Source organism: Phyllostomus hastatus, unplaced genomic scaffold, assembly GCF_019186645.2.
Source record: "Phyllostomus hastatus isolate PE091 unplaced genomic scaffold, TTU_PhHast_1.1 phas_contig_58, whole genome shotgun sequence".
Taxonomy (NCBI): Eukaryota; Metazoa; Chordata; class Mammalia; order Chiroptera; family Phyllostomidae; genus Phyllostomus; species Phyllostomus hastatus.
In genome coordinates this window covers 573,092-596,510 of record NW_025333916.1, presented here as the reverse complement: position 1 = coordinate 596,510, position 23,419 = coordinate 573,092, and positions in this window count along the sequence as shown.

Genomic DNA, 23,419 nt, shown 5'->3' with positions numbered 1-23,419 from the left:
TAAGCAGAGATTATATTGTTCATATAATCTGAATTGATTTATTCCATTTCTATACATTGTTTAGCTCCTTGACAAAATTGTACAACTACTAGCTAATACACAATTCATATAGTTCATTGAAGTGCTGTGTGATAGACATGAAGTTCTGTCTGCAATCTAAATCTATGCACATTAAATTCATTTTATTTGTACATTTTATATGTTTGACCTTGAAATAGATTATCTTATCTAAGTCATTTCACTTTTTGAGTCAATAACTATCCTAATGTAATCCGGTTTCTAATACCAGTTTTCCAGATAACTAATTAAGCTTAGCAATTTTCTCTTAATTTTTAATTTACTTTCTAAGTTAACTCATATGCAAATTGTTCTCACTTCTTATAAATATTTGACTTTATTCTCTTATAAATATTTGACTTTATTCTCTGTTGGAAATCTTTTATGTGTTCAAGCAATTGTCTTTGTGTGACAATTTTCTCGTCTGAATTCAGATCTAAATCCTCCAAAAAATCAAGTTCATTGTGGAAACAAAGAATTAAGAATCATTTTTTCCATTGATTTTACACTTGCTAAATATGAACAGATTACTAAGATGAAGGGATATAACATGAATGAACTAAAAATGTGATAAAATAGAAGAATTGGATAGAGGGACAGTTAACCACAATAAGAACAGTGTGTAGGAGCTGCTGCAACTGCTGTAAGAAGTAAAGAGAAGATTCAAAAATGGAAAAATCAAAGAATGTTGCATTGGCCTTGAGGGACAAATTGAAATCATCCATCCAAACATCTTTCAAATAGCCTCATCATTGTAGTTAATAGTTTATCTAACCTGAGAAGAGTAGAACCGATTACACTAGTTAAGTCCCCTACATTGAGGAGCCCTTTCCTCGAGGATGAGGCACGTGTCCCTAAATAGGGGGAACCATATGATATACAACAGCTGAGAGCATGGCCAGTCCAAATTACTTCTGGGAAATCTAAAAAATAAAAAAAGTGCTGAAAGTATAAGTACCTTAACTAAAGGAAGCTAAAGTGAAAGATATCAGGGACATGCCAGGAGCTGAAACTAAGCAAGCACAAAGGAATCATCTTAATGGTGAGTAGAGAACTTTGGTATAAACCCAAAGGGAAGTCTCCCCTTCACTCTCTCTGAACTAGGTCATCATCCTAAAGATCAGGAGGCCCAGTTGTATACAGAAGCAACAACAGCAATACAAGAAGTTGAATTTATTATAACAAGACACTAGAAATGACAAAGATTAAAACAGATCCAGTATCTAGACCACATTATCTTTATGCTTTAAGAAGTTATGAACAGTGAAAATAGGTTTCCTTATCTTGCAGCCAGAAGTGCTGAATACTTATACCTAAGCGATAAAAGTGAGAAGGTAGCATAATTGGTTATGTAAACACTCTAATTAGTTACAAGCTTCTATGGACATATTAGCAAGCTTATTGAAACACTTGCCTCTTGAAAAGCACAAGACAAATATAAGGAAAAGTTGTGAATGAATGCCAAGGTGTGTTTTAATACTATAGCCTGGGCTTTTATCAGTGGAGCTTATAAGAAATAGCACATAAATATATAATGCATTTGATATAAAATATTTTATGATTCTCTTTGACATCATAAATATTATTTGATATGTCACCACTCAATGTTACTTATATGAGGTCCTATGAAGAAAAAGCAAACTATAATCTATAGAGAAGAGCCCGTGTGGTCTCATCTATTCTGATAAAATAGAAGTTCCTTCTAAGGGATATTCTGCTAAGAGGGATGGTGAGAGTATAAAGTAATGTAAGTCAGAATAATGATGTTAATTCTTTATGGTTTATATGTTTTAGGTCCTCTTATTTGTGACCTTGGTTTACTAGGTCTATGTATATTTTAATACCCTCCTTTTAAGTCTATTATTATAAATAAATCTAATGTATTTTGGTAGTGATGAGACATAAACAAATGTATAATATTTGATGATACCAAATGACTATAGCCAGATAAACATTGAATAGGACATTTTTTTCCTGGACAATACAGAAATGTCTTTCCATAGACATTTTGCATTTTATAGGTTTCCTTCTTTGTCTTTTACTATACATTAAAAGTAGCATTTCTATACTGATTTTTGTTTACATTTTGAATTGTATCAAAAGGGATATAGATGGAATCTCTTATCTAAAAATATAATAATGAGATAAATACTGTGACAGTAGCCATTAATGAAGCAAGAAGTAACATATTATAATTATTTTTCCATGTTTTAATGTCTCATTTTGTTACCACAAATGTTTCTTTTTTTATTTTTTTTAAAGATTTTATTTATTTATTTATTTTTAGAGAGGGAAAGAAGGGAGATAGAGAGAGAGAGACAGAGAAACGTCAATGTGTGATTGCTGGGGGTTATGGCCTGCAACCCAGGCATGTACCCTGGCTGGGAATCGAACCTGGGACACTTTGGTTCCCAGCCCGCGCTCAACCCACCAAGCTATGCCATCCAGGGCTACCACAAATATTTCTGTAGTAATAACCAAGTAACATACCCTCTTGAATTTCAATATTTTCCTATTTCATTAAGTTTTCGATGGGAAATAGATTTATTTATTCCAGAAATATCTATGCAGTTTTAACCATGTGTTAGGCACTATGCTAGAGTCAGATAATATTCCATTTAATTTGATGAATAGCTATGGAATCATCTATATTTTTCATAGTTTAATTAGGATTGGAAAGTGAAGTGTCCTAAGAGTTAGAAAGACAAAATTCTCATCCAACATTGGTAATTGCACAAGAAAATAACATAGAAATTTTCCTCATACCCTACATACTTCATATTATTCTAGTGAAAATAAAATGGGAGAAGGTATCTGAATAATTTTTAAAATTTAGATAAATTAATATTAGCTTAATAGAAAAAAAAGAGTAAAAATAGATACTAGTATTTTTTCCTATCCATTAGCAAAGAATCCTTCAACTGAATAATTTTAAGTCACAAATAAAATTTACATTTTTGTTACAAGAATATTGTAATTTTAACATTATTATTAACTCTGGATTCTGAACTTCTATTATGAAATTTATATTGACATTTTCCACAATTGAGTATATTAATATATACTGGCTGTGTTTTGTTTAGCAATTAATACTTTTGACCACCAAATCATCCAGAATAGTCTCAAATAATTGCATCATATTTTTTAAAAAATGTTGTGAAAGGAAAAAAAATACACTGGCCTTCACTTGCCTTATTTTTCAATTGAACATTAGGTAGATATTGGTATGTCATAGCCACTGACACCATCAATAATAAATCATTAGCTATCATTGGCCTCCAAAATCCCAGCTTGAGCTGAACTATATGAATGTGCAAAAAAACACCAAAAATTGAAGCTGTAGTCATTTATCTGCTTGATGTTCTGATGTCTTAATGTTAAGTTTGATATTCATATTAAGACAGGTTCCAATATATTGTGTTTGGTAATAAAATAAGATTAGACTTTTTTCCAGATGGTGAACACATATACATACAATATAGGAAATGAAAATATTAATTTTGGCTATATCAAACTAATATTTGAGAGACTTTGACAGTGGTGGTGATGTAGTGTTGGCTTGGTTTTCAGAGAGGGGGCCACGATTTTCTATCTAGCTGAACATTTGCTAGTGTGTAGAAATAGACCTGACCCTGTTGTGACACCATCACTAAACACAATAAACAGATATTTGGTAAAGTTGACATCATCCTGCAGAGTTTGGTCAGGACGTGGAGATTTGGACTTAATTCTCTGAGGGACAGAGGAGAGCAGTTGACCGTAGCTACCTAGAGAACAGGACAAGGGAAAAGGAGAATGATGAGTGTGACCTGTACTTTCTGGGTTACTGGGGCAACAATAAATGAATTCCTGTGGCATTTGCTCTTTGACGTGTGTGTGTAGCTTCTAGAGACTTGACCTAGAATATCTGCCTTCCAGGTCCAGATATTGTAATACAAAGGCTGGAGAGCAGGAGTTTGGGAAGACATGTAAAAAGTTACTTGAGTAGAATATTACCTACAGCATGTAATATTTCAGTGCAGTGGTCCCCGAGGAAGGTTCTTGAAGTTACATGAAAATATCACATACAAGAGATAAACCAGAATTTGGACATGCTCTGTATAATGCTAGATAACATCAGCACCAAACAAAGAGGAATTTGACGTGCTGTCTGATTCACCCTGACTCTTTTCCCTGTCCCTGATCCCACAGAAGCCAGAACAGCAAAGGGTGGGGGAGTATATATAATGAGAGCAAAAAGAACAGATCATACTCCCTCTCTTACCAACATTCTGAGAATTGTAAGGGTGGCCTAAATTGCAAAGAATGTTACATTTGAATTGATTTGAATTCAAATTTATTAGCACTTTTGAATAACTGAAATGAAACTGTTTGAATAGCTAAAAGTGAATAGGAATTTAAGGGAACATGTTTGAGACTTTGACAAAAAATAGGGAAGATAAATTTAAGAAAATGGGTTTGCAGCCCATGGTGGAAACAAAATAAAGCCATTTCCATATTGTATCCTACTGAGAATACCTACTTTGTCTTGAGATGATTCAGACTGTAAAATGGTTTTGAACCACTAACAAGGATTGGGTATTTCCAGCCCCACCCACAGACCAGTATCAGTAACTGGTAATGATTTTGCTTTTCCATAAAGAAATAATAAAAATAACAAAAAATGTAAGAAATTTAATCGATTTTTAATTTATTTAACTTAAGTGGCAACCCTTTATTGTAAAATAATGTACTTTACATTTAAAATATCTATTATGCTAAAAATATAGGAAAGGAGAGTGGCTGTGTTTGTCTTTGATTATTTATTCTTTCTTGGAAAAAAATCAAGAGGTTGTCAACTGTATGTCCGCACTGATGCTATTTTTTTACCACCCACATGCTCCATTGACCTAGGACATGTTATTTAATCTGAAATCACCTAATTAATCATTTTTTCATTCTTCATTGACTTAAAAATAACTCTTTAAAAAATTTGGTTTCATGAAATTAAAAAAGTAGGAGTGAATTTATTTTAAGAGTTTCTATTGTAAGATAAATGAGTTATCTAATGTCTAAGCAGTGACTCTGAAATTTTCTTCTCACCCTGCATTGAACTGCCCTTCACTGAACTGGTCTGCTCTATCATTAGACTGTCTACTCTTCTCTTTTCACCTCTGAAGAAGCAAGTAAAGAAGACAGGGTATTGCATCATGTGTGGAATGGTTACTCCAGGAAAAATATTTTGCCTCAAGGAAAAATTTTTACTGAAAATGCCCACGTCTTTGTCCTGTTGCCCATTTCATTACTTTCCGTGTGCAAGGATATGTTCATTCTTTGAATGTGCATACAGCTATTCAAGCCATGCAGCTAATCATTTTAGACTGAGAAAACAAAATCACACAGAGTTGAATGAGTCATTTTCAAGAATGACCTCAAAATAGCTACTCTCCTCATCTCTGTTTCCAGCAGCAATTTTACTTCACAACACAGTGATTTCTGCCAAAGTAACATGTCAGGGTGGGCTATGGAGGAAGTGGGGGGAACTCAAAAAGGCAATTATGAATTGAATTGAATTCTGCTAATGCATACTCTTTAATGAAATCCAGTCTTACTAGCACACTATGTTCTGTGCTTTGCTTCATGCATTTTTCTAAATTGGAATTCTCTTTTTCCACCTATCCATGACTTTTAATACCAATAAATAGATGCTTCCTATTCTCAGTGGTCAGCTCAAAGCACCTGCCAGAACACTTTTCTTGATCAGTGCAGTTTTCACTGATTTTCTACCTCTTTATTCCACTAAGCAGTCTGCCATTATAAAGACCTGCACCTAATCATTTGCAATTGTGTATTTTGGGATAATCCCTACCACAGGGGGATCCAAAACTTTCATTTTACTTCATCTCTATGAGGTACTTTAGGGATTCTCAGATGGGGTGCAGAGTTGGTCAGCATAGATTTGGATTCCACAGTATTGCCACATATTGCCATGTGTTGGTGTGGCAAACCACAAAGAACATTTAACAGAGGGTTTGGCACATAGGGAGCGTGCAATAAGTTCTACCTGTTGCTGCTGCTACTGCTGCTGCAACTATTGCTATAAAATAGTTTCCATGCAATTAAGATGAACAGCAGTGATCATTTGTTAGAAACTCACTAGGTAATTGTTTTTTCTATTACAACTCTCAAAAATTATTTAATTCATTTAATTTTTGCTTTCCTACCAGCACTACCAAGGTATTCACATAATTATAGTTTTGAAAATTGGATCTAGTTTTTATCAACCTAACCTTAGTGGTATGGAGCTCTGTGGACTGTCTTTACTCCCACCCTTCAAAAAATGTATAAATTTGCACTACATATTTTAGACCCATATGTCTGGCTTTTAATAATATGAACTCCTTAAAAGTGGGTATTAGAAAATTATGTTGACTGTGCTTGCTTAATTAATGACTTCCAAAATTTTCAAAAAAGAAGAGCAATGACACATCTCAGTAAGAAAATGATAGTTAATGCATAATTAAATTCAATATTAGCATAGCCTACTCAGTCTTAGGATGGAGTACCTATCTCCATCCTGTTCTTTTCTATAAAAAGGACTCATTTATCTTTTCAACAGTAAAATGAGCTCTCAACTGTAATTACTAGGTTTAAAAAAACATTTTTCAATGAAAAGCTGTTAAAGTTTGTAAATTCCAAACAATAACAAGTAGCTAATGCAATTCATGTCAGGTTGAGCATTAAACATAAGCTCTCAAGGGCAATAGAGACTTTTTGAGGACCAATAGTCCTTGAGATGGAGGACACAAAATAAAACAAAATCAGGTCCCATTTTCTCAGCTTGATAATGTCATCCTGGTGATCAGACTATCTCTTTTATCTAACTTCCTTCCTCCTTTCAAATAGATTTTCTCATTTTACCAGGGATAATGCAACAATCTATTCTGGAGCTCAGACTAATGCTCTGAAATAAAGATGAAGGAAAACAGCACATGCACAGATATCTCTTTCTCTTTTAATGTATGTGGTTTAAGAGAACAGAAGGCTTACAGTATGGAGGATGATTCTCCTATGTCCGTGCCCCATTTTCCACATGCACTCTGCTAGATGGTTTCCAGGACGAGCACAGAGCCTGCTGGCCCTGACACAGTGCAGACATCCTTCTCCAGAGGACTCCTCCTAAGCTGTAGAAAACTATCAAACGCCTGCTGTCAGGAGCAGATGCTCTTAAGGTTGGTAATCATAAGGCTAAAGTACAGAGTTATTGGTCCTGCCTTCCTTTGGAGGAAGTGCATTTCTTTTGCTATTTTCAGAAACAGTGCAAGTCCACTGAATATGTAAAAAGCAATCTTGTCTGTAAGTATGGTGACATATGGAGTGTTAATTTTTAAGATTATGTCACCAGTTGATTTCATTGGAATATCTGTAAATTTTTTTCTCAGTGATTACTTTGTTTCTACATGATTATAAATATTTACAGGTGACTTTTCTGTTCAGAATTCATATATATCTGTCGTCACATCTTAGATCTTGGCTTTTAAAAGGAAGAACATACGCCGTGGGCATTATCAGCAGCATAATATTACCTTTTCTGTGAAACATATGTATAACTTAACATTTAGATTATTATATTAAAACCACATCAGAAATAGATTTCAATTTGCCAAAGCAAAACACACTTCATGTACCTCAGGCCTCGCAGACAAGAACTTCCCCCTCCCACCCAGTCAGACACATCCACAGACTCTACACACTGCTCGTTTAATAGACTAATTCAAACATAAATTTAAAATCCTCTACTTCATATAGATATTAATGCCTGGTTCAACATACAAACTCTTAGTACTTACATTTAAAGAGCTCAGCTGTCACTATAGATGCATATTTTTGCCAGAAAACATGAAATAAAATTGAAACAGAAGCCCCAAATGATAAATGTTACTTGAATTACACAAAATATACATTAATCTTAGCATAGTATTAAATTTTTATTGTTTTTTTCCTCTTTCTTTTGTTTTTAAAGCAGAGTTCTGACATGAATATTCATGAAAAACATTTCTGGAATTTAATTTGTCCTATCTGAACCTTACTAATGAAAAACAAATTTTAATTTAAGTAACACTATGTATTCAAAACACATGACATTAAATAATGTGGTTGCTGTGACTAGGCCAGGCCTCATGTAGGAGTGCATCCAATTCTATCTAACCACAGACTTACATGCTGTTCCACCAACATTCATTTATCTACCAAATTTTTATAAAGGCCCTCTGTGTTCCAGGTTACATGACTATAGACTCAGGACACAAAAACAAATACAACCTTTGTTATCATCAAGGAAATCCAGACTAGTGAAAGCAATAAACATGTGTAGGTAATTGTGATATATCATAGTAATACTACATATAGAAGTATATATTTGCAACAATGGCTTAAAGGAGGTACAGTTTAACTGTGGATGTAGTAAAGTGGTCTTCAGTAAATAATTTACAGATCGCCAACAGATAAAGTGTTCTAGATACAGGGATCAATTAATGTGGAGGGTGTGGAACCTCTCCACTTGTTGGTGGACTGCCAGAGACTCCATATGCCAGAAATGCAGTAAGTGAAGTGAGGAGATGCAGGCAATGTGGTTTGGAAAAGGTGAAACAAAAAAGGCCAGTTTGTGGAGATTCCAGGAAAAAAAAGGATACAGTACACAGCATTGACACAATTAGATAATCAGGCATTTTAAAAGATATTCAGACTAAGAGTTTTTAGTAGAATTAGGAGGGCCAAGAGACTACTTAGGATGTCACTACGATCATCCATGAAGCACGTTGAAGGCTTAGAGTAGGAAAGTCAGTTCTAATATCAAAGGAGACAACAGGTTCAAAAGACACCCACCTGGCCTAAACTTGACCATCTTTATAAAACCAGTTCTTTAATTACTCTGAATGAAATTTTAGGATATCCTAAAATTTTTTAGGATATCCTAAAATTTTTGGACATATAGCTCAGAAGAAAACAGGAATAATAAACCAAAAACAAATCAATACTTCCCTGATAATTCAAAGTGTGAACATGGTGATTAAAATATAAAATTATCATCTCATCAAGCTGGTGAAAGCCTATAGTGTAAGTGACAACTAGAAGACTAATGTGTGTGCTAGTCTTGACCTTATGACAATTGTCTGATAAGGGTCAGTCACACTCCTGATGCTTTCGTTACTCTGTTCTTATTAGAATCAAATTACTATGAAATGAGCAAAACAAATTCATATGAAAATATATAAAAACATTATTGCTATCAGTCCATGTATCATTTTATTTTTAGAATTATCTACATATTTTAAAACATATTTCTACACATGTGTTAAGTACTTTGATGATAATAATATAAATAAAAATCTCCTCGTACATTTAACCTTAATTGAGTTAGTTGTTTCTGATAAATTTGTTGGTTAGAAAATGGAAACATAAAGAGCTATTAATTATTAAAAGATGTTTAAAGAAATAATTTTATCTCTTTAAGCATCTCTATTCTTTCATCATAAGGGAATCATTTAAATAAGCTATCCCAGAATTGGAAACTACCAATCAATTACAGTTAAATTAATTAAACCATTAGGTAACAGAAACTTAAAATCATCAGACCATGATAAACAGAAGTATTCAAATCTTATCATGCAAAACTTAAGAGTTTATGATAATTACTTATTGGGAAATGATGTGAATGCTTTATGAGCTCTGATTATTAATATAAGTTAAGTGATTATTAATCTGCATTTCTGAAACTGAAAGTGTCATTTTTTGGACAATGTTTTGATAAAGAGCAATGACAATACTATAAACACCTAGTCTGTGTATTGTGTGAGAAATATGTGTTGCATATCAATTTGAATATCATCTTAGATTTGAAAGAATGTCAGCCTAGAAATACTCATCATTTGATAATAATTTCTTAGTGACTGAGCACATCAAAGTCTTATATACACAGTGACTTTGAAATACAATAAAATTATTGCATTTTTAACTTTTAAATAATCATAAGATTCTTTTTTGCTTCTACCATTACAACCACCACACACCATATTTCTCTTATTATTCCTTTGATATTTTTGCATAGGCAGGTGAGACGGATGAAAAGGACTAGATCTGTTCCTGAATTATCTTTAAATACAGTTATGTAAAATCAAATTATGAAGTCCTTGAATAAAACTGGCATAGAAGTGAACAATTCAAAAATCAGGCAGGTTATCTTTTATGTGTATTAATATAATAGAATGCATTAATTGATAATGCTATAATTTTTAAGACATACATTGATATGAGGAAAAGCTACACAATTGTGATGAATGAAATCAAATAAGAACTCAATAGAGAGATATTCCCTCTTCATGAACAAGAAGACATGATATTGTCAAGGTGTCCATTCTTCCCAACTGCATTTATAAATTCTGTGAAATCCCCCCAAAATAATAGCAAGTATTTTATGAATATCCATATGGATATGGATATTTTATGCATATCAATTTATAAAAAAATTGATTCTAAAGGTTATGTAGAAAGGCCAAAACCCGGAATACCTAACATAATTTTGAAGAAGAACAAACTTTCAGGACTGATGCTAGCCAACTTCAAGAGTCACTATTGTATAATGCTACAGTAATCAAGACTGTGTGGTTTTGGCAAAAGGCTACATGAGAAGGTCAGTGGAACATAATAGAAAGCCCAGAAATAGACCCACATAAATAAGTCAACTGATCTTTAACAAAGGAGCAGACAATAAAATGGAGCATAGATAATCTCTTCAACAAATGGTACTGGAACATTTGGATATCCACATGTAAAATAAATGAACATAGACACAAACCTTACACCTTCCACAAAAATAAACTCAAAATGGATTATAGACCTAATGGTAAATGCATAATTATGAAACTCTTGGAAGATAGCATAGGAACGTGTTGTGATGACCTTGATTGTGATGTACACATTTTTAATATAATACTAATGACGCAATCCATGAAAGATAGTTGATAGGAAGGATTTCATTAAAATTAAAAACTTCTGCTCTGTGGAAGACAGTGTCAAGGGTATAAGAAGTTATAATTTATAATTACAAACTAAGGTTCTTATATTTAATAACATATGCTATATCAGTATATCATATATTATTAATGTTCTATATAATTACTTGTAATACTTTTTATCAAATCAATGTCCTAATTGACAACATCCACATAGGTTTATGTAAGATTCTTATCTTGCCTAATTTTAACATCCTCCTTGTAAACTGCCAAAGTTTAAAAAAAGTATACTACCCATTGTTGAAGTCTTCTATATCTTAACCTACAAAACTCAAGATCCTAGAAAAGACTGAAGACTAACAAGGAATATTTTCTACTATTCTTACCACCATGAGGAAATAAACTATTTCAAAAATCTTAGAAAGCAAGTGATTCTTTTCTTTTTAAATATCTGATATAAAATATCAATAGCTACTGAATAATTTATCTGAATAAATGCTGCTTAACCTTTTTCTATTTATCTTTAAATTATTTTGGGAATCTTTTAATGTGCATAGAGAAGAAGAGCTGATATCAAACATCAGCATTATATAGTGCTCAAAACTAGCAAGTTAACTTGACTTCCAAAATGATGGAATTAAAAAATACACTTATTTCATTGAAGCATAGCTGTTGTATGATGTATGGGAGCATTTGATGTATTCTTAAACATTTGTTTTTATGTTTACATTTACTTTATATTTAAGGCAGTTGTTTGATTTAAAAACCTAAAGCCTACTTTTAATTTAGCAAAAGTGAGTTGTTATATTTCATCTTTATAGAATCCATATTGCAGTGTATGCTGTAATAGAGTTTAAGAGAATCTGTTCAAAAGCTTTGCTACATATTCTAGAAATAGATGTTGCAATTATTTTCTGTTGGGTTGTGTGAGATTGTTCACCGCCCTTGGGTATATTCATTCCTGATTGCTGCTCCACTGTCATAAGTCTCTTGAAAGAGGAAACAGTGAGTTGTTCCTTAAGAGCAATTACCAGTAACATCTGAGAAAGCAAATTTGAGAAATCAAACTCATTTGTAGCATATTGCTAACTTTGCATTAATGTGGATTTGTTTACACAAATAACCCATCAAGTATATTGCTTTCCAAATTCACAGAATTACGTTTAAACCTTTCACAGCATCAAAGACATACACAGAAAAAGAAAATAGGAAATTGAAAGCATATAATTTAAGAAAAATCAGTGACTGAACTACAAGGAGTGTTCATTTCCCTGATTTGTGCCTAAGGCTTTGATCCTCAATCAATTGATGAGACTCTAGCTATGGTAAAATACTATTTTCTAACTTCAGAAATTTTGTGTTTTGTTTATATATATGTTTCTATTTGTAATTTTAGAACTGAATTAACTTTTTTTTTAATGAAAAAGTAGATATGAGAAGAAACAATATACCTGATGGAACCACTGACAAGGTTTTGTAATAACAAAAATGAGAACAAGATTATTTTTATCTTGGTAAGGCGTTGAAAAGAAAACCTTAGCAACTTCAGAAGCTGAGTGTGGTGGGCACAAGGAAGCACTGAGTAGAATGGAGATGAGTGGGGTGGTACGCCGCATGGGCAGTAGGAAGGGAAACCCCCAGCTCCCCTGTGAGAAGATGGGTTGAGGAGAACTGATGCTCCGTCAGAGATCTTGCACTGTCTTAACTTGCCCTGGCAATTCCACCAGCAGGCTGGGTCACTGGTTGCCAAGGCATATGCTTCATTTTTTTTATAGACACGCAGAGATTTCTTCTAGTCAAGTAATACACCAGCATGGTCCATCTGTAAGCACATCTTTTTTTAATTTTCAGAAAGGGGCCATGTATATGAGCAGAGGTACTGAGACTAATTAAGTGACCCTGGGAAAATTCCAGTTCTACTTTTCTAGGGTTAGCGTGTATACAAAGTAGATGTGAAGGGCTATTTAGCAACAATTTGAAAAGTATCAACATCAGTTTTTATATATGAGTTCTAGCTGCAGCCTTACCTCTCACTAACCCATCTAGACTTTGGCTCTCCATCTATATTTAACAGAGATGCTGAATTTTTAACCTGCTGTAAAGGTGGCTGGGCACATCAAATGAGGTGTTATGATTACTTCATAAGCTGGAAAGTATCAGAAACATGTTTGCTATTACTTTTTTACCTTTTTTATTATTGTTGTTCAAGTACAATTGTCTCCATTTCCCCCCTAGCACTCCCCGCACCCGAGCCATCCCCACTTCCCACCCTTGGTTCTACCCCCAGTTGGTTTTGTCCATGGGTCCTTTATACATGTTCCTGACAATCCTTCCCCTTCCCCCATGATCCCCTCCCCCCTCCCCTCTGGTTACTGTCAGTTTGTTCTTAATTTCAACATCTCTGGTTATATTTTGCTTGCTGGTTTATTCTTTGATTAGGTTCTACTTATTGATGGTTGTTATTGTAGCAGCAGAAAAAGTGGTGAACTAGGAAGGGTAAAAGCAGCTTTTTCTTGATAATACAATATTTATCCCAAGGAAAAAGGGGGAAGCTGGAGAAAGGCAAAAGTTTTTGACTCAGATATATCTCACACACCACAATTTTGTGAATATGCCTGAAGAATTTTTGATGCTGAAAAAGCTTTAGGCTAAGTGAAAAGTTTGTAAAATAAATATTTGACTTAACATTCCCTGCCTTAAATTCACATATTCAAGAGAGAGAAAAGCAGAAAGAGAAAATAACAGAGAACAATTTAAGCTATAAGTAAAACTTTGTCAACTGAAATATATAGAAAATGTGTTCTCAGCATGGCATCTCTAGTATAACCCCTAATCTATTTGATAATCTCAGGATATTAATGCCTCACATCATCTTATTTTCATCATTCCCACACAGAGACACTCTGTGAATAGGCCAACCCCAACTTAAACATACCTACAATACAACACACCTAAAATCATTATGTCAATAAAGCTATTTTTTCCTAATTAACTGTTCAAATATTCATTTTGATTAGAATGTGTAAGCAAAACTAGGCTTAGCTTTAATATTTTTGACCCAGTTACTGCCCATGTAGGAAACATGGAATGGTATGACTGGAATCTTTTAGGGGATAAACTCATAAATTTTGTTACATGATACAAGTACCAAAATATACCATAGTAATAAAAATAAAGTTACTAGAAATTCCTTCTTAATAAACTATACCATTAGACACATGTCGATATTTCAGTATGGTACCCCTGAGCTTCTCTAGAGTAGATGGCCACTTGCCATTCTACGTTATTTGCCCCAACAAATTAAGTGCCCAGAGCCTATGGAAGCAGGGGAGCTCAGAGTGGTGCAGTTACAAATTTATAATAACTCTTCTAACCTTTAGTGTTTTATAACTAAAATCTCTGTTGAATGTGCTTATAGATTATGCAAAAAGCATTTAGGATCTGTTATATAAATAAGGTATTCATACTGTCAAGGCATAAACAATATTCAAGCAACCCAATTTTCAATGAGAACATGCCTATGCATAACATAGCTACTGGAGGATATCATAAAAATAATTTATGTGACAAAAAGTTATTTTATGATCTAATTTCTGAATTTAAATTTTGATTGTTCCCTAAATCACAGCTTTTAACACCAAGTCTAAAACCCACTGTAAGCATATGTATTGCCTTTATGATATCACAAGGAAAATGTAAATACCTAGAGGTTTAGGAATTTTTTTGTAGGAACCAATGGAATTAGTAACAAAACTACTAAGTGAATCACCCAGCATGGCAATGTGCCTGGGATTACTCATTTTTACTTCACATTCCATTATCACTTCCCAGTGGAATACTTGACGTTTCAGAGACTTCTTCTGTACAGCAAATCATAAATAAATACATGAATAAGTAAATTCTAAGCACAAACATGATGGCGTATTGAGTCTTTGAACTTCTAAGTTATGTATAATTCATTAATTCTTACAGAAGATACTGAAAGATTATAGGCACTTTGCTCAAATTTCCCTCATGAGTAAATCAATAGCGTTAATAGTTTTCCATCATTAGTCTGATATCATCCTTATGTGAAGGGATTTTCACATTACTGATATAACCACCAAAGCAGTTTGGGATTTCAAATACTCTGTCTTTAGATTCTTCATAAAAAAGAGATAAGCCATATTCCATGGAGACCTACTTACTTTTGTACCATTTTTATCTGCAACTTTCCCTAATAACAACATCAGAATATGAATATTTTAATAAGGGTCATAAGTATAGTATTTAAATAAGTTTATAAACTGTTTCCCATCTATGTTCTATTACTCCAAAGAAGGTAACCTAGGCAATATTGAGCTACAATAGCAGCAAAACCAGAAATAAAAAGTACTTTTTTGTTTGGTTGTTTGTTTGTTTGATTGATTTTAGTTTCCTGTTTGTTTGTTTGTTTGTTTTAAAGAAAGAATAAGAATGTTATTTCTATTGTCTGCAGACTGGCAGGTTAAAGCTATCAGAGATTCTCCCTGCATAATGGCTGGTGGGCATATCAGCTTAAAAAAACAAACAAACTAAAGATTCCTTCAGGTTTCTGATCTACCTTTAAAGGTTATAGTCATGTTGAGGTATCAGTGTCTTCTACCAATATAGGTGTCTATTGAATGATCTTCTTTTTTATGAACTAATGAAGAGTGGCCTATTGTTTTTTTTTATAATTAAATTTATTGGTGTGACATTAGTTAATAAAACGATATAGGTTTTGAGTGTACAGTTTTATGATACATCATTGGTATATTGCACTGTGTGCCCACCATCCAAAGTCAAATCTTCCAAACATTTTCCTTATTCTTTAGAACCTTCAAATATATAGACTTAAAGGCATACTCTTTCTTCCTGTTAAGTGTATCTATAATGCTTCAGAGTTTTAGCTGGACACAAGAGAGCTTTAAAGTGAATGATAATTATGACTCAGAAAAAACTTCACTTTGGCTCTTCACATATGTTAGTGTCACACATGGAAAGCATGTGTAAAGCATGTTCTCTTATTTGTCATTCCCACTTCTTAGAATCAATGAAAGAGTCTAGAAGAATATGGATTAAAATAATACATTGAACTAGAAAAAATGGATTTATGTTTAATCCGGTATCATGGATATAGTTATCTTTGCTCTAAGTATTTTAAGATAGGCATATGTTAAATATTTCTTGATATTAACTTTATTAATTTAATTCATAAAGCAATTTCTAATTTTATTGTTCAGAAATAATCTTTCTTCTTTATTTGTCTGGAATATCACTTTGTTAATCTGTCATAACAATTATTTTTGAGCACCTTATATTATTATGTACATGGTGTTTTTTTTTTTTTCTGGTAAATTAAATGTACCAAATGTCAGATACCACAGGGTATTTCATTTTTGTATTCATGACACTAAAGACTGTTGCTTGGACTAGAACAAGTACTTTTTAAATGTTTGCTAAATGTTTGCTAAATATTTGCTAAAGATGGAACAGGCCATCTTTCCTCATCTTATTCTCCCTGAAGTCATGACTAAGGGAAATCACTTAAAATCACTGTTAATAGAGAAATGTGATATGCTCAAGGGATTAAGGACAATAGAGAAAGAGAAAAGCACCTATTTCTGTATATTATATTAAATTATTTAATTTTTAATTATATTGAAAATTAAATAGTCTGGGTGTGGTGCTTATGCCTATTTGGATGATAATTGTCACCCTCCCCACCCTCACTTAAGATTTTCTCCTTTGTTTCTGAAGTTGAGTGAAGAAAGAAAGTGTGTCTGACCCATGGGAAATGGTTAACTTCTTTAAATACCAAGGATTTTAAAAGATGTCTTAGAACAAATTCAAATTGCAAACTATTAAGCATTCTCTAGTGATACTATACCTGAGATATTTTCTTTTAACATTTCACTTTTATTGCAATGAAGACTTAATAGAATCTCAGCAAGCAAAACTTCAGCTTATAGTAAATTCCCAAGCAAGATTTCCCAACTATAAACAAAATAGATGACTTCTTCATGTCTTCATATTTACTGACAAAGAAATGTTACCTAAAGCAAAGGCATATAAATAATTTCTGTTGTATCTTAAAATGCTAATACTCTCAGTACACTATTTCATGAAGTATTTATGTAGCACTTCTGGATACTCTGGTGAACTGTAAATCATGACAAACTTCCATACAAGACTCTCAAAAATAAGCTCTATGATTTTAGAAACAGAACTTGTAGGTACATTTGGATTTTTCTGCCTAGGATTTGTCACTTGTTTTTTATACATTTACTGGCACACATACACACCACAGACCTTTTTCTCCATATTAAACTCTCTCCAAAATGTGCAATTTTAAATCTATCAGAGTATTATACAACTAATAATATCAGTATTATGATTCAAAAAAGAGCTAAGATAACTGGACTCATTTTGAAAAGCATGTTTTCATGATTTTCTCTCCAGATCAGTTTTGTAAAAATTTTAATGGTTTGTGCTACAATGTAATACCTCCTTGCTGGGTAGGTGAGAGTATATGTAGAAATATTTTTGTTGTGTTCTTGGGGAAAGCAGAAAGTGGAAAAGAATGTAAACAGAAAAAGAAAGGCGAGGAACATGAACTAAAAGTGAGCTTGCAATTACCTTTCTCATAGGAAGTCATAACCACTGATTACATGTGTTCATCGAGTCAGGAAACAGAAATCAAAGATTTGTGTCCTTGTAAAGGTCCAGTGTTAAAATTACTTAGGTCCTAGGTAAGTAGATTTGTTAAATGAAACATGAATAAATAAATCAAAAACAAAGCCTAAATTATCTGGGCATAGAAAAGCAAGTTGCCACATTTCTTTATCTAAATTTACTCGATTAAAGGTCCTTATTTAAATAATACTGTCAAACTTGTTCGTTTTCAAATTTTAATATGTGGTACTTCTAATCTATAGACATTTTAACATTAAAAAACATGTTTAGTAATTAAAATGGAGAGCCTTTGTTGCAATTTTCTCACTTCAGTTAATTTTTTTCTACTTAATACAAAAACTGATAGCTGGTACTATATCATTTAAAGTAATACTATAAGGTTATCCAAACAACATTTCATTGAGGTGAAATAACTCATGCTGGGTCAGATTTAAAATATAATGTATTGTTCACATCTGAAGGAAACAGCACTGCCAAATGAAAAATAACCAATTTGCAACAACAAATATTTTCAGTCAATAAATTACAATAAATTAACAAAATCTGGAAAATACAATTTCAGGAAATTATTGTTGCTGGCTAGGTATTATTACGAGGCAGTAGCTCAGAGCACAAGCTCGAGAGCATGATCATCAGAAACTCATACAACCACTCCCTGCTGCTGTTCTCTGTAAAGCGTAGGCAAATATGAGCATTTACCTCTTTGTGTGCTGAAAGCAAGGTATGAATATACAATTTAACAGGTATTTAGAGTGATTATATAAGACATAGAAAATTTTGCTATAATGTCTTTTGAATATGAAAAAAGTGATGATGTTTTAGCACTTATTGATGAGATGATAGAAATCACCCTAAGCTTATTTTTTTATTTCTACTTATTTAGCATCATGACATAGGATGTAGGGAAGAAATAAATACACACTGAACTCTTTTGCTAAAGATATCTATACATATATTTAAATATAAGGTTATTGGGGAGTATAAAGAGCTCTTATCTGTTTGTTTTTTTTTTAAGGAAACAAAATCATTAACAGATAAAGAACTAAAGATTGATGCAAGGACAGAAAGTGTGACAGGAGAAGGCATAAAGTATGAAAAACACAGAGCAATTGGCTTAGATGAAATAAAAATGTTTACATCAGTAATTTTAAAAATTATCACATTCTTTATACATAATAATATGTTTTGAACTTATCTGCTTAGAATCAGAATATCTAGGTGAGAAGCAATGTTAAGTGTAGTCAAATCCAATTTTACGATCAACAGGTTAAAATTGGGCCTATATGTACTTATGGAATAAATGTAGGATGTCTTTTTTAAATGAACACTTAAGTAATTCAATCTAATGTGCATCAGTAGGCACGGACTGAAAAAATAGTTCGATACATTTAAAAAAGTTAGTTCATTATTAATAGCAGTGAAATTGAAATCTGAATCAAATCTGGATGGTAATAAAAGGATTTCTAAGTGTCCTTTTGAAAAACCTACAAAAACTGATATGATTATAAGAAGGGCTTCAGCGTATCACTTTCTGATTATTAAAAAATTGCGTCACTCTCTAATGGCAAGGTTTTTATTAGGCAATATTTTAAGCAAATTAAGCAATATTGGCGAATACTGCTATTAATGACCCATTAAAAAATGAAGAAATATATTATTGGAAATGAGAGTAATTAAAGAAAATCTAAGATAGTGTCCACATATATGAAAACATGTATATGCAAATATTACTATGAAATAAAGTATTATTGCATTTTAAAACATGTCATATCAGAAAAGGTTATTTGTATAAAATCATAATTGAACTCAATATATAAGGTGAAGCAATGATAGATTTACAGTTGTCCCTATGGAAAATAATACAATAATTAATAAATAAAATACAAGAATAAACTGTGTTTCACACACATAATTGTAAACCTACTTTTTCCATACCTTGTATAAAAACATGTATTAAGCTTATATGATACATCTACATGAAATTTAATTTTTTACTCAAAATAACTATACAAATAATGTACCTGGAGAAATAATTTTTAACTACGTGTTCTAATTTTATTCATGTAAGGACATGCAACCCTTTGTTTCTCATTACTTTTCAGTAAAAAATTTTTGCTGAATATTACCTTTTCTTGGTTGGCTAAGAAAAATAATGTATTTTCTAGGCTAAAAGTTAAATTATTCTAAGTTTTTGTAGAATGCTGTCATCATATATCATTTGTATATTATATATTACATATTTATGCATTTATATAACTTGGTTTATAATATTTGATGGGACAGAAAAATTTTTAACAAACTTGTTCAGTAAGAATGAGCAATGATTGAGTTTTAAATTTTTGGAAGATAATAGGGACCAGGCTTAACTTCTTTCCCATTCTCTCAGATACAGTCCTACCTTCAAATGAAATGACACCACCTAGGATCGTTTGTACAAATAAACCCTATCAAAGTACAAAAAATCCCCAATAAGCAAATCTGTCCATAATAGGTAACACGTGCACAAGTCTGTCACCCACACTGTCCTGGCTCGTCTCCCACTCCCCAAGGCTATTTGGGTCAGTGGAGGTGGGTGCCTGTCAAACAGCCCTTCATCTGATGAAGACATCTGCCACCCTCTTTACCATTTCCTCTGTTTTCCAAGTGTCCTGATAAGAGATACACATTCTCTATAATATTATGCAATGCCATCTCATTAATTGGCATATCTGGCTCATGTGTCTTGATTTATTCAGAGACAGAGATTTGAATAGCAGCTATTTATATGTTAATTAATAACGTGACACAAAGAGCCCTGTAATTAGACCATGCACATAGCCTATTGAGCATATTGCCATTTTCCATTTCCTCGAACATGAAGATGAAGAGCTGCCCTCTCTAGATTCTTTTCATGTGGTTATGCAAATGAGCTGTATCTTTATCATCTTATTAATAAGGGGCATCCTCACATTAAGAATAATTTTAAGGGAAAATAGAAAGTGATTATAATCATCACATTGATCTTCTGTTGTATGGATTTTGACTGGCTTTTCTAGAAGCTTTCTTCAACTACAAAGCCTCCCTTAGAATTGAATAAAGGAAAGGGAGGGAGCGAATCATTTGAAATTATAAGAGGACTGCTCTAAAGGTGAAATATCTTTCAATGCCATTAAATAAAACAATTTGATAGCTGAAAACGTGACAACACTATCTAAACCAATTAGAGGCTGATTACATTGTATTTTTCTTCACTAAATATGTATTGAGGACCTACTAAGTTAGGTTTTGTACAGCGATAGTGAAAAGGAAATACAGGGGGTATGGAAATCTAAACATACTTACTATATTTTTAACATGAATTACAACTAGCAACTGATCTCTGGAAATTATTATATTATCAGAAACCATCCCATAATTTAGTTGCTTAGTACAGTGACCACATAGTTTGCTTAAAATTTTCTTAGTGGCTTAAATACTTCAGAAATTTTAATGGAAGTTTATGATTCTTACAGCCATGCCCTTGCCTGAAAATTTCTCCTCAGACTGCAATTTCTTAGAAAGTAATTTCTAAAGTGGGGAGAATGATCTGCAAGCCAGTTAGCTATACTTCCTATTCCCACATGTTCTGTCCCTCCTGCGCTCCCTCTAAATTCTGCTTAGATGTTAAATGGTTCCCTGTTTAGCTCAACTCTATTATAACACCTTATTTTATGTGGTTAGTAGTATCTAGCAGATGTTTTCAACATCTCTTCTGATCAAATGCAAAAAGTCTTGTGTCCTTTTTTGAGATTCTAAAATACCACAAGTGACAGTTTGGCTAACTGTTTGTCACAGGCACATAAGTTGCCATTTTTTCTAACCTTCACTAACAGCTTTCTTATTGCTTTCCCAGACAATATAAATATTTCCTGCCTGCCACATGGTCCCAAAACCAGTGTCACATGTTTTATGTTCTTGTTAGATCAATGCTTCATCGCTGGCACCAATTTCTATATTAACTTTTTTTTTGCATAATTCACCACATCAACATTTAGTACCAGAAAAACAAACATTTATTTAGCTCACAGCTCTATGGGTTATTAATTTGGCCTGGACTCAGCTAGGTGGTGCTTCTGATGCTATTGGATGCTCTTCCTCATGCATCTGCAGTAAATGTTGGGCATTTGGAAAGTGCTGCTTTGCAAGGATGACTGGCTGTCAATCTCAGCAGTGGAGCTGACTGGGCCTTATGTCTCTCAATATGCAACAGGCTATCTCATGAGCAACAATGATAATAAAAGGGAAGCACCTTCAAGTTTCTGCTCCTTTGTCATATTTCATATTGACCCATTATCTATAAAGCCAAAAGAAGTTACATGGCCAAACCCAGATTTGGTTTAGGAAGGGATTACCAAGGGTAATGGTCACAGGGAGGCATAAATATATCACAATCATCTAGAGGGTATTTCTAAAACCACATTATTGAGGTATGATTAATATATAAAAAGCTATACATGTATAATGTATACAGCTCTACAACCTTGCAGAGAAGTATATACCATGAAACCATTGTTACTATCATGGCCATAAACATACTTATGGCCTCCCAAACTTTCCTTCTGCCTGCTTTATTTTTATTATTATTATTGTGTGTGTGTGTGTGTGTGTGTGTGTGTGTAAGAATATTTATCATAAGATCTACCTCCTTAGAAAATTATAAGTATAAAACACAGTATTGCTTTAATTTTAAGTATTACATTGTAAAGTAAATCTCCAGAACTTAGTTAACTTGTACACCTGAAACTTTGACTGCTTAACTACCACCCTCTATTTTCCTTTCTTCATAAACAACTTAAGTGCCCATCTTTAGATGAATGGATAAAGAAAGTATGGTATATATGTACAACGGGATATTACTCAACAAAAAAAAAAAAAAGAAGAAGAAGAAGGAAACCCTGCCATTTGTAATACATAGCATGGATGGACTGGAGAACATTATGCTAAGTGAGCCTGACACCAAAATACAACCCTATATAATTCACTTATACAGGGTCCAGCAGAAGTAAGGCCTGCTTGAGTGTGGTTGATAAGGTAATAATACAGGTGTAATAATTTATAGTTTTAATTTGAACATTTTACCTAAAATGTCATTGTTGTGTTTAAGTGTGATACTGTTGTGTTACAGAATTACATGCTTATTATTTTGTAATAAAAGATTTTGTAATAAAAAGGGGCTTTATATCTGACAGACCCTTTATATGCAATATTAAACAATACTCAAACTCATAAAACCACAAGGTTTTAAGAGTTGTTTTAATAAGTTCTTATTAGTAACAATGAAAATTATTAGATATTAGATTAATTTTTAATAGTAAAAATGTTCTTTGTAAATACTGCACAAATGAGACTTTTATTCAATAAAGTCTCATTACAACTATAAAAATTATAGGATTATTTAATAATATAAACATGAATTACATATGACATCATTCACAATCACGTTATATTATGATAATGCAAAGTGAAAACTCCAGGTATGAGATCTCTAAGTGTAATTTTGAAAAGAGATTTAGAGGGGGATTTACTAGCTTATTCCCTGAATTTTGGCCCCAGCCCCAGACACATTATGGATTGTGATAGTAGCCTCTGTTAAATTGTAAAAGTCAAATTAGGATTCCCTGCTTTTATAGGTCCAAGAAAAAAGAAGCCAAGAAGCA